Raw genomic sequence first — 9,295 nt, forward strand, 5'->3', positions numbered from 1 at the left:
TTTAATTTTATGTGCAGAATTAATACACTCCAAATGCGAAGCTTGATTGCAAAAATACATGTGCGCTGCACATATCAATACAGAGTCAGAATTAGGGCGAATGTGAAGCCTAATACATTCTCAGAAAAATAGATTTGAAGTTCAGCGGATGTAATTTTAATTCTATATTATGTTTCCGATCAATTTAATCGCATGATGCATTTTTGTAGGATCCGTTACAATATTACTTTTGCAGCAAAACATTTAATTTATTTACATATTATGAATAACATGTTAAAATAAATAAAAATCCATCATTCGCCATTCATCAAAATTTAGAATTGTTGCGCCCCTCGGTTTTTCGTCTCCTTCAGTTTGACAGCAGCGATTGCGCCTTTTGACCTCGTCCTTCTGGTTTGACAATCATCAGCTTCGCCGTTTTGCTACGCTCTTTCACACGAACCTTCTTCACTATCGACCTTCTGCACACTCAGTTTTAAATGCGCCCTGCTGCCACACTCAATCTCAAATGCGCCCGATTACCGCAAGGGGGAAGTTGGGCGAAATTGACATCAGAGTTTGTATCGAAAGAAAATATCAAATGCGCCTTTATGTTTTTCTCACTTATTTCGTGAAAAACGTTATTTTTAAGGAACAGATGTGAATTATATGATTGTAATTTATCATTTATAAGCGGTTTCTTCACCACCGCTTAGGCCTTAAACCTGGTTTAATCGTATGGGTAAACCTGGTTTACGGCTTAAGCGAAGGTGAAGAAATCGGCCCTTAAAGTGTTAACTGAATAAAACTCAATTTGTTTACATTTGTCAGTTGGGCCGTTAATCTGGTACTGTATTGATATAATCTTGTAGGAGATTCAGCTCAGTGTATATCAGAGGGTTAAATTAAATACACAACGCCACTTGATTTGTGCAGACTAAATTTGCATTTATTTCGAATGTTTTGTGCATTTAATTTTACCATAGCACCATTTGGACAGTAAAAATTACTATATTGTATGTCCACTTCAATGTTGGATTATCCCGTCTATTTAGAAGACTGTTCAAAACAGTCGTCGGAAATCGAGGGGAATCTCAATGTATTCCATCCAGATGAAACAATGTTGGCAATGTTGTTGAAACACATAATTAGGATAACTATACATACCTTACGCGCAATAAACTATTGCCACTTATTGAATTGTTTCATTGAACCTGTATTTTGAGCATTAGAAACATTTATCACAAGGTTAATTTTGTTTAGTGAAACATACTTTGATAAACATTCCATCCAACCACCCCTCATTTTTCGAGCCGTACAGCCGGCAGCCGAGTGTCAACAACAGCTGTTTTGGAAATCTGACTCGAAGCCCACTCTGCTGTCCTTGTTGCTCTACTTGAAAGAGTAGGGGAACTAGTTTGCGCGCGAAAATCTTCTCGCTCGTTGTTGCTGCCAAATCTGACAGCGACTGTTTCACCGACCGTTTAGAACGACGACTGTTTCAAACGGTCGTGAACAGTTAGGAACTGAACGGTCAATATCATGATTGAAATCTTGCCGCAGACCAGAATTGAACCGAGGATCTGGCCATTGTCAAGCGCGAACGCTTACCGAATGGCTACCGATACGGTTGGATATAGAAAACGCAAGCAAAATAACGCTCCTGATACAGTCGGGATTCGCTCGTTTGAGGTCCGCTACATGCAGGCTTGATAGAAACTCCTCTGTGAGGCAAAGAGAAGGCGATTTTGCCGTTTTTCTGAGGAAAAAAAATGAACTCAAAATTTTCAACACAGTTCCTCAAGCGATTCGAGTGAGAGTGCAAAAAATGCGAGGATTTTTAAGGTACTCTCTCTCTCTCGTTGCGATGCTCACCATAACTAACTCTTCAAAACAACTCTTGAGTCTGCCGCCCGAACAGACAGTCCTCGGGGAGTTGTGAGAGTACCCTTTTTTGATGGAATTTTACTCTGTTGTGTTTTGTGCTGCATCTTCATAGCTCATTTTTCGTTGCTTCTCTGCTTAGCATTTTTTTGCTCCCTCGCAAAGAGGCAGCACGCTGCTCTAGAGTATGTCACCGAACTCTGATGATGTTGAGGAGAAAAGGGCCCTAAAGTCCTGTCCCGATTTTAGTGCCAAACGCTTAAGTTTAAGCCAAAAACACATGTTTACTCAATTTTCTAACACAGATAACAGATGTTTATGATCGTATGCGGCATGTGTGTAATAACACAGATAACAGATGTTTATGCTGGAACAATTTTTTCCAAAAACCTGTGTAAAATTTCAAACCAAAATACGTTGGAAATCACTGGCGCACTAATGCCATCTGTACAACGAATTGCGGCAGTATCTCTATCATCTGACATGATGTGCTTAAAGCAATCTGTCAACCGATGAATCAAAACAAAAACAAAGTGTTGTGATCTGGTGGTCTTTTTCATAATCTTATCGACCGTATCTAATAATATAATATAAAATACCTACGCTTTTTGTTATATTACACGGTATAATAACGCGGTATATTACGCTTCGCTTTCGTGTACCTTTGAAGACGACCGGAACTTCAGTAGTTTATCAACATCGGTGTTCTAATATCTATAAACGATCATAGCAACCGCCGAGTTCATTGAGTTCAGTTTTACCAGTTTTACAGCATTGATAAAAATGTAATTACACAAATGGTTATATGAGATGAATGTCCGGTTCGAATGGAAGCAAGAACGATTTGATTTTTCATTCGAAGTTCTCGGAAAGCAGTCAATTTCAAAGAGGTCAACAGTGGATAACTGCAAGAGGTTGTACGGTAGGTAATTTTTTTTTTTTTTTTTCATTTTAATGGATGATATTTGATCATTCTTTGCTTTTTAGGATTGATTATCATGTCCATACATCAAATGAACAGAGCAGAGCAGTGCGCTGCGTTTAGTTTCTAAACTAGTTGTGCCCCTACTGCTTGATTAAGATGCCTACTATACATGGGTAATCACTACGCCAGGATGGATCCGGATCAGGCACTACGTTGAGACCCAAATTAACCTGACGTCAAAGACTCTGGCTAGAGATAACTCGCATACTATGCGTTGCTAATTTTGGAGTACTTCACAAAACATGATGTGTAATAGAAGGTCCCTTCGTTTATTAGTTACTCAGTACTGAAGAAAATGGCAAGAAATTGAAGGCCCGTCCTCATGTACTATTCGACGACTATAACCTGAAGCGATATTGCAGTTAACGAAAAGAAAAACGTAGGATTGATTGTTAAAAATTTGCTGTTTCGACTACCATGATGAAGCGAACTGTAGGGGTGATCGGAACAATATGGTCCACCTAAGGAAAACGTCATGTAATGCATAGAAAAATAGCGAAGACTAACGTTTAAATGCAAGTGACTTGTACTATAAAATGTTTTCTTTAATGTTATGCCGAAAATAATATTAACATCAACATGAAACTTTTCTTAGGAACGTTTAAAAAAATTGTATTCATTAACCATACGAGCACTATGAGCCACCCAATGGAGCAGAATGAGCCACCTCATTCAATCATATGATTTTTATTTGAAACAATGTAGAGAAGAGCTAATGATAAACAGTATATATTGGAAAGAAAATTTTATTAGCATTGCTTGAAATCTAGCGACTCATTTTGATAGATACATAAAACATATATTCAATAGACCATGTAATTCTTGTATTAAATTTCAACACTTGGTTAAACGTATTTTATAGCAAAGATTATTTTAAAGATTTTTATTGTGATGGCTATTTTAAGCATCTTCTAGTAGATCATAATGATACTTAACATAAAAACACTGTTTTTGAGATCAAATCCGGGGCGGCGCATATTGCCTCTATTGCCCCTAATTGTGTGATTTGATGTTTACTTAGCTAGGGGGCTTAGAGATAAAATGCACAAGCTAAGGTAGGTGTGCCGAAATGAAGACTAAACAACATGTATGTACAGTGTTTCAAGACACACTCAAAATAATTTTGTTGTATAACCAACTGAATCTGTGGTGAAATTAGGAACTGCATCAATGATTTTCAACCGAGTATAAAAATCCGTTAAATTTACCAATATACTAAACTTTGGTGAAAACCACTGAGCAGTGCAGTAAACGTGACCAAGTTCATAGTAACCTCTACTAAATAGCATTTGGGTTTATTCTACGACTGGCGTGAGGTGAGAATTGTCGGTGTCAAATGGAGAGTCACTTCACTCGAGTCGAGAATTGTCACCTCGGTATACGACACCGACAATTCTCACCTCACGCCAGTCGTAGAATAAACCCAATTGTTTTTCCATCTGTAACACCTTGCTCGAAAGTAAGATTCCAAATTTGTCAGACCAATAATATTCGTAGTTATGAACACTACACCTCTGGTCAAATAAACCAAATTTAATTTCATTTGTAGTAGTTAACAGATATTTGTGGTCGGTTAAAATCGTTGGTTAAATTCTTAATTTTATTATAGATTCAGTAGGGTATACAGACATTTGGGTTTATTCTACGAGTGGCGTGAGGTGACAATTGTCGGTCTCGTATAGCGAGGTGACAATTCTCGACTCGAGTGAAGTGACTCTCCATTTGATTTGCACGGCGAGTCACTTCACTCGAGTCGAGAATTGTCACCTCGCTATACGACACCGACAATTGTCACCTCACGCCACTCGTAGAATAAACCCAATTAAAATAATTTCAGTACACGAATCTATATATAGTTGTACTGGACAGCTCCCAATACCGGACGGACTGAGAAAAGAGAAATCATGATCTAATCAAGATGATGTATTAGAAGAAGAGGAACATATTAAACCATGGAAGCTAAGAAGCATTTTTCTATCTACCATAATAAAATCATTGATAATTTCATATCTACAATTTTATATAGCCTGAAATTATTTTTAATAAAAAAAATATATTGTATAAAATCATATGAATTTCACTCTAATAATCCATTTTGATATGATAATGCATTTTTATAATTTTCATTGCGAAAATATGCTATTTTTTATAATTTAATGATCGATGAATGGAGCATGAAGCGGTGAATGGCATCCTTACGGTAGTTCTTGTGGGTCCGACCGGTCCAAATAACGTTACAGCATCAAGGCATCAATACGTTCAGGTATTCAACTATGCTAGAGAAGCGATAGAGTTTTTTATTTTCTAATAAGTGTTAATTATTTAATACATTTTTCTTTTATTTTATATATCCAGATTTTAACAACTTTGTTCCTTAACTTATAATGTAACAACAGTTTACATATTAACAAAATGGTAGGTACTGAGGAGTAACTCGTGCACGTTTATTAGGATCTCGCTATTAAGTCCCACTGGTAAATTCATTTATCCAGCTTTTGGTGGCTTGTTTCATAGGTACAAGACAAAACAATGGTAAAAAGGTTAAGAAGGTACAGGTAAATTCATACGGAAAGCTTTGCGGTTGCGTTTTGTTCGACGTTTGTTGTTCTGAGCCAACTTGTTTTTAAATCGAATTTCCCTCAAAAATCCTTGAATGAAAGTATTGAAAATAAAATCCATTAGTTTTTTGAAACAGCCTTTACAAATTGATGTTCCGAATTGCTCATAGGTAATGTACTGCTTCATTCGCTGTTTTACACCCTTCCGATTTTCATACAAAAATTTCTTAAATTTCCGGTTGAACACAGCGAATGCCACTATTCCTATATCATACAGTTTGGTGTTGGGAATATTGATCTTCCGGGTAGATGCCTGAGCTTTTAACTTAGAAAAAGAGTAATCCTCATTCTGTAAATAGTCGTCATCCTGTGTGGCCTTTAACTGTTCACGACACTTTTTATGATGAAGTTTATTAACTGCTGCTCCAAGAATATACACTAATGCGTTTAGATCTTTTTTGTGGAACTCGAATAGTGTATCTACGTCCAACGGCTCAAACTCGTAGGAGTTAGTTTTCAGATCTTGCATAGAAATTTGTTCTTAGTCCTTCTCGTTTAAAAGGGATGGTACTTTCCCAGGAAACATTTGCCTATTCTATAATCATTTATTAAGCAATTTTTCACAACTACATACTGAATAGTTGCTTTATTATATTACTTTGCAGCTGCTACGCACACATTGTTCAAGCAAATCTGGCGAAATTATTAGGCTACTTATCATTTAATGATTGTAATCATATATTGTAGTGATGTTTATTCAGGTTTCACTTAGCCTAATAAGGATTGTTGATTTAACAACCCTAATTTAACAAACAACATTATTGCAGTTTAGTTCAGCATCATGTTTAACAACTTTTAAATTATTTCCATGTGAAGCATTTGTTCAGGCGTTGTTCACACAAATTTGGAGAAGTTATAAAGCGTGTCGTTGTATATTGACTTTATTCTACGACTTCAAAATCGCTTTATAAACATTTATCTCAGCTTTTATTCAACTGTCACAAACTTAATTGAAAACAAATAAATGACCAAAAATCGCTAACACTGTACACCAAATGCAGTGTATACTTTTACCATGAATTAATAACCACTTTTAATAATTAACTGGATATTGGATTCAAACTCGAGACCTTCCCATCATCAGCGATGTTCCTTGCCATCTGCACCATCCTTGAATTCATATATCAGCCTACCCGTGCCCAATATAAACCTCTTGTAGCTGAATATTGATCATGCTTGAGGTTCTATTCAGCAATGTCTAATCAACAAGTGCTAGGCTGATCAACAACTGTACAAGCGCATTACTTCTGCTGCTGTTCAGTACTGATGCAAGCTGAATTCAGTCGGCTATTTATAGCGCACAGTGAGAAAATTTATGTCAATGCTGATCAAAAATAAAGTTTATTCACAAAGTAAAAACAATCTGAAATAATTTATCAAATTTCAGATAAAGTTTTAACTTGTTAAAACTTCAATTTAATTGTTCATCTAACTATACTAAAATTCATTTATTTCATATTTTATATTTTTTATAAGGTTAATATATTAATTTTTGTCGTATTTTTTCTTTTAAGCATTATAGAAATATAAAATATATTTCAATCATTTGTATGTTAAATGTGCTCTTTTTGTTTTTCAAAATAATCCTTTATCAGAGGACTGATTCAAAATATTTTTCAAACGCAGTTGAATAATTGTATTGAACAGTTATTCAGTTATTATTGTATCCAATATGTTTTTATATATTAGTAAGTAAGTGACGAATTCGCGGCGAAAAGTCACTCAAATAGAGATAAATAATTTTTAGATATTTTGTCCATTTTACGAAAATTTGGCTATGGTGTGACATTTTTTGTAAAGTTTATTTGTTGCTGAACAATGTGTTTATTAATCGTTATTTTGGCCTTCTTTGGCTTAACTGCTCGGATGATATATCTATGTTGTATTTGCATTTTATTAAATACCTATACAGCTTTTAATCATGTGCTTGTTAAGCATGGAAACAGCTCAAGTGCGAAGCAACCAAAACGTTAGTTCGTCTCCTATACATCTGTTCACACAAATATATTTGTTTGGTCGAATATTGGCTCTTTAATAGAAGGAAAAATGACTTGTTCAACTTATTAGTAAAACAATCTTGACAAGTCGACAGAGATTATTTGTAAAAGTTTAATAAGTGTTGATTCTACTATTATTTATTCCAATGAAAAATGTTGAACATTGCCTTAACTTTGGATCCAAATAGCATCTTCTCAGCTCTTTGTAGGGCTTTTTTCAGCTGTCACCATTATTCAACAATAATTAAATATGTATGTTTATATGTGACTCTTGACTGTTAGTTGGGTAAACACTTTCATGTAATTATTGTTAAATTATTATAGATACTTCGATTATCATTAATAATGTTATGATTAGTAACTATTTCCGATATCAATAACGTCGCAGATGATGATCACTACATTTAGAAAATTTAAATTATAATCTTTTTAATTCATTGTGATTCGAACTTTACCTTCGATGATCCATTGTCGCCTACATGGCTTGGATTTGATTTGTTTTCCTGGAAACTATCTTGAATTTATTTATTTAATGAAGCAGGAAAAACCCCCAAGGAAAAACCAGGGAAAAACTTTGAAAATAAAAAAAAGACAGAATATGTTTTGCTTGAATAAAAGCATACTCATAAACTGTTATTTACCTTGTTTATAAGTTTCACTAATCATGCTGGTCAACATTTTAAGTATTAGACACTGAAACTTTTGTACGATTTGTTGTTAATCAAATGTTCAATATTCTACTTAAATGTTCGCTACAACCTATAGAAGCTTTTAATTAGTCAATTGTTAAACTTCTTATGTGTTGTAGAACAAAAGCTACTATATTTGCATTTTTGGAGGTTTATTCAGCTCTTACTCAAAACAAAAACTTCAAGTGGAATAACAGCTTTTTAATAAGCGTAAATTAATTTTATACAATTAATGATTCAACTAAAAATTTGTTCAGCAATGGTTGCTGCTATGCAGCTTGTATTAAACACGTAAGTATCTTTAAAGCTACCAATTGTTCCTTGGGTTGTCATCTTGGCAATTCCTGCCTTCATTGGAGTCATTGGAAGCTGTGATCATAGCATATTTGAATGCACTGCTAAATTGAAACACGTTCGGAGCATCATTAAATCCACAGCGACGGCGGATTTCGGAGAAAAAATTTTCCAAGCAATCTTGACATAGTGGATTGGTGCACAAATATGTGCATCGATATTTAGTTTTAACTATGTTCCAAATCCAAAGCAAAGCATGAATATTTCCTATAAATCCCTTCAGATAAGCTGGATTCCTTTGGGCTGCTGTTAGTTGTTTGGACTCCTTTCGTGCCTAAAATACAATAAAAAAAATATGTCAAAGAGGAATTCATTTTCATAATGGGCCCCTTGATTATACAGACTCCAATCCAACTAATACGTAACGCTAAAATTGAAAAATTTTGACCATCTTCCCACTCCCCTCCATAATGCTTTTTTATATTTTATTTTTTCTATGACTCGTAATGCTTGAGCCTACTGCCTCCTTCTCTTCATGCATTACGTAATTTGTGGACGGCATCTTATACGGAACGATATTCTTGCCTTTCGAACGTCGAAACACGCTTTCGATGTATAGTACATGGTCTTAAAGATCTGTAGCGTCTCTTCCAGAAAGTTTAGGTGAACTGATTGATCCGTAATTGGAGCTCTGTAAGGCTGAATGGGAATTATTAATGCATGCCTCATGAAGTACAAATTATGTGGAAACATTTACCTTGCCAATCGAATCTGAATAACGTTCCTTTGAGTTGAATGTGTCAAACAGCTTGTCATGGAGAGCAACGAATGCTTATGTTTGCAGCGACT

At 35.0% G+C, this 9,295-nt stretch overlaps 1 long non-coding RNA gene across 1 annotated transcript; it reads left to right on the forward strand.

Annotated features, from left to right (window-relative positions):
- The first annotated feature begins 2,398 nt into the window (after nucleotides 1-2,398).
- Nucleotides 2,399-3,385, forward strand: LOC5579112. Its single transcript, XR_002498839.1, has 2 exons — nucleotides 2,399-2,785; nucleotides 2,851-3,385. It is a non-coding gene; the product is annotated as an uncharacterized LOC5579112 (long non-coding RNA).
- Nucleotides 3,386-9,295: the final 5,910 nt, after the last annotated feature.

The sequence above is a fragment of the Aedes aegypti genome, chromosome 1, assembly GCF_002204515.2.
Source record: "Aedes aegypti strain LVP_AGWG chromosome 1, AaegL5.0 Primary Assembly, whole genome shotgun sequence".
NCBI classification, from domain to species: Eukaryota; Metazoa; Arthropoda; class Insecta; order Diptera; family Culicidae; genus Aedes; species Aedes aegypti.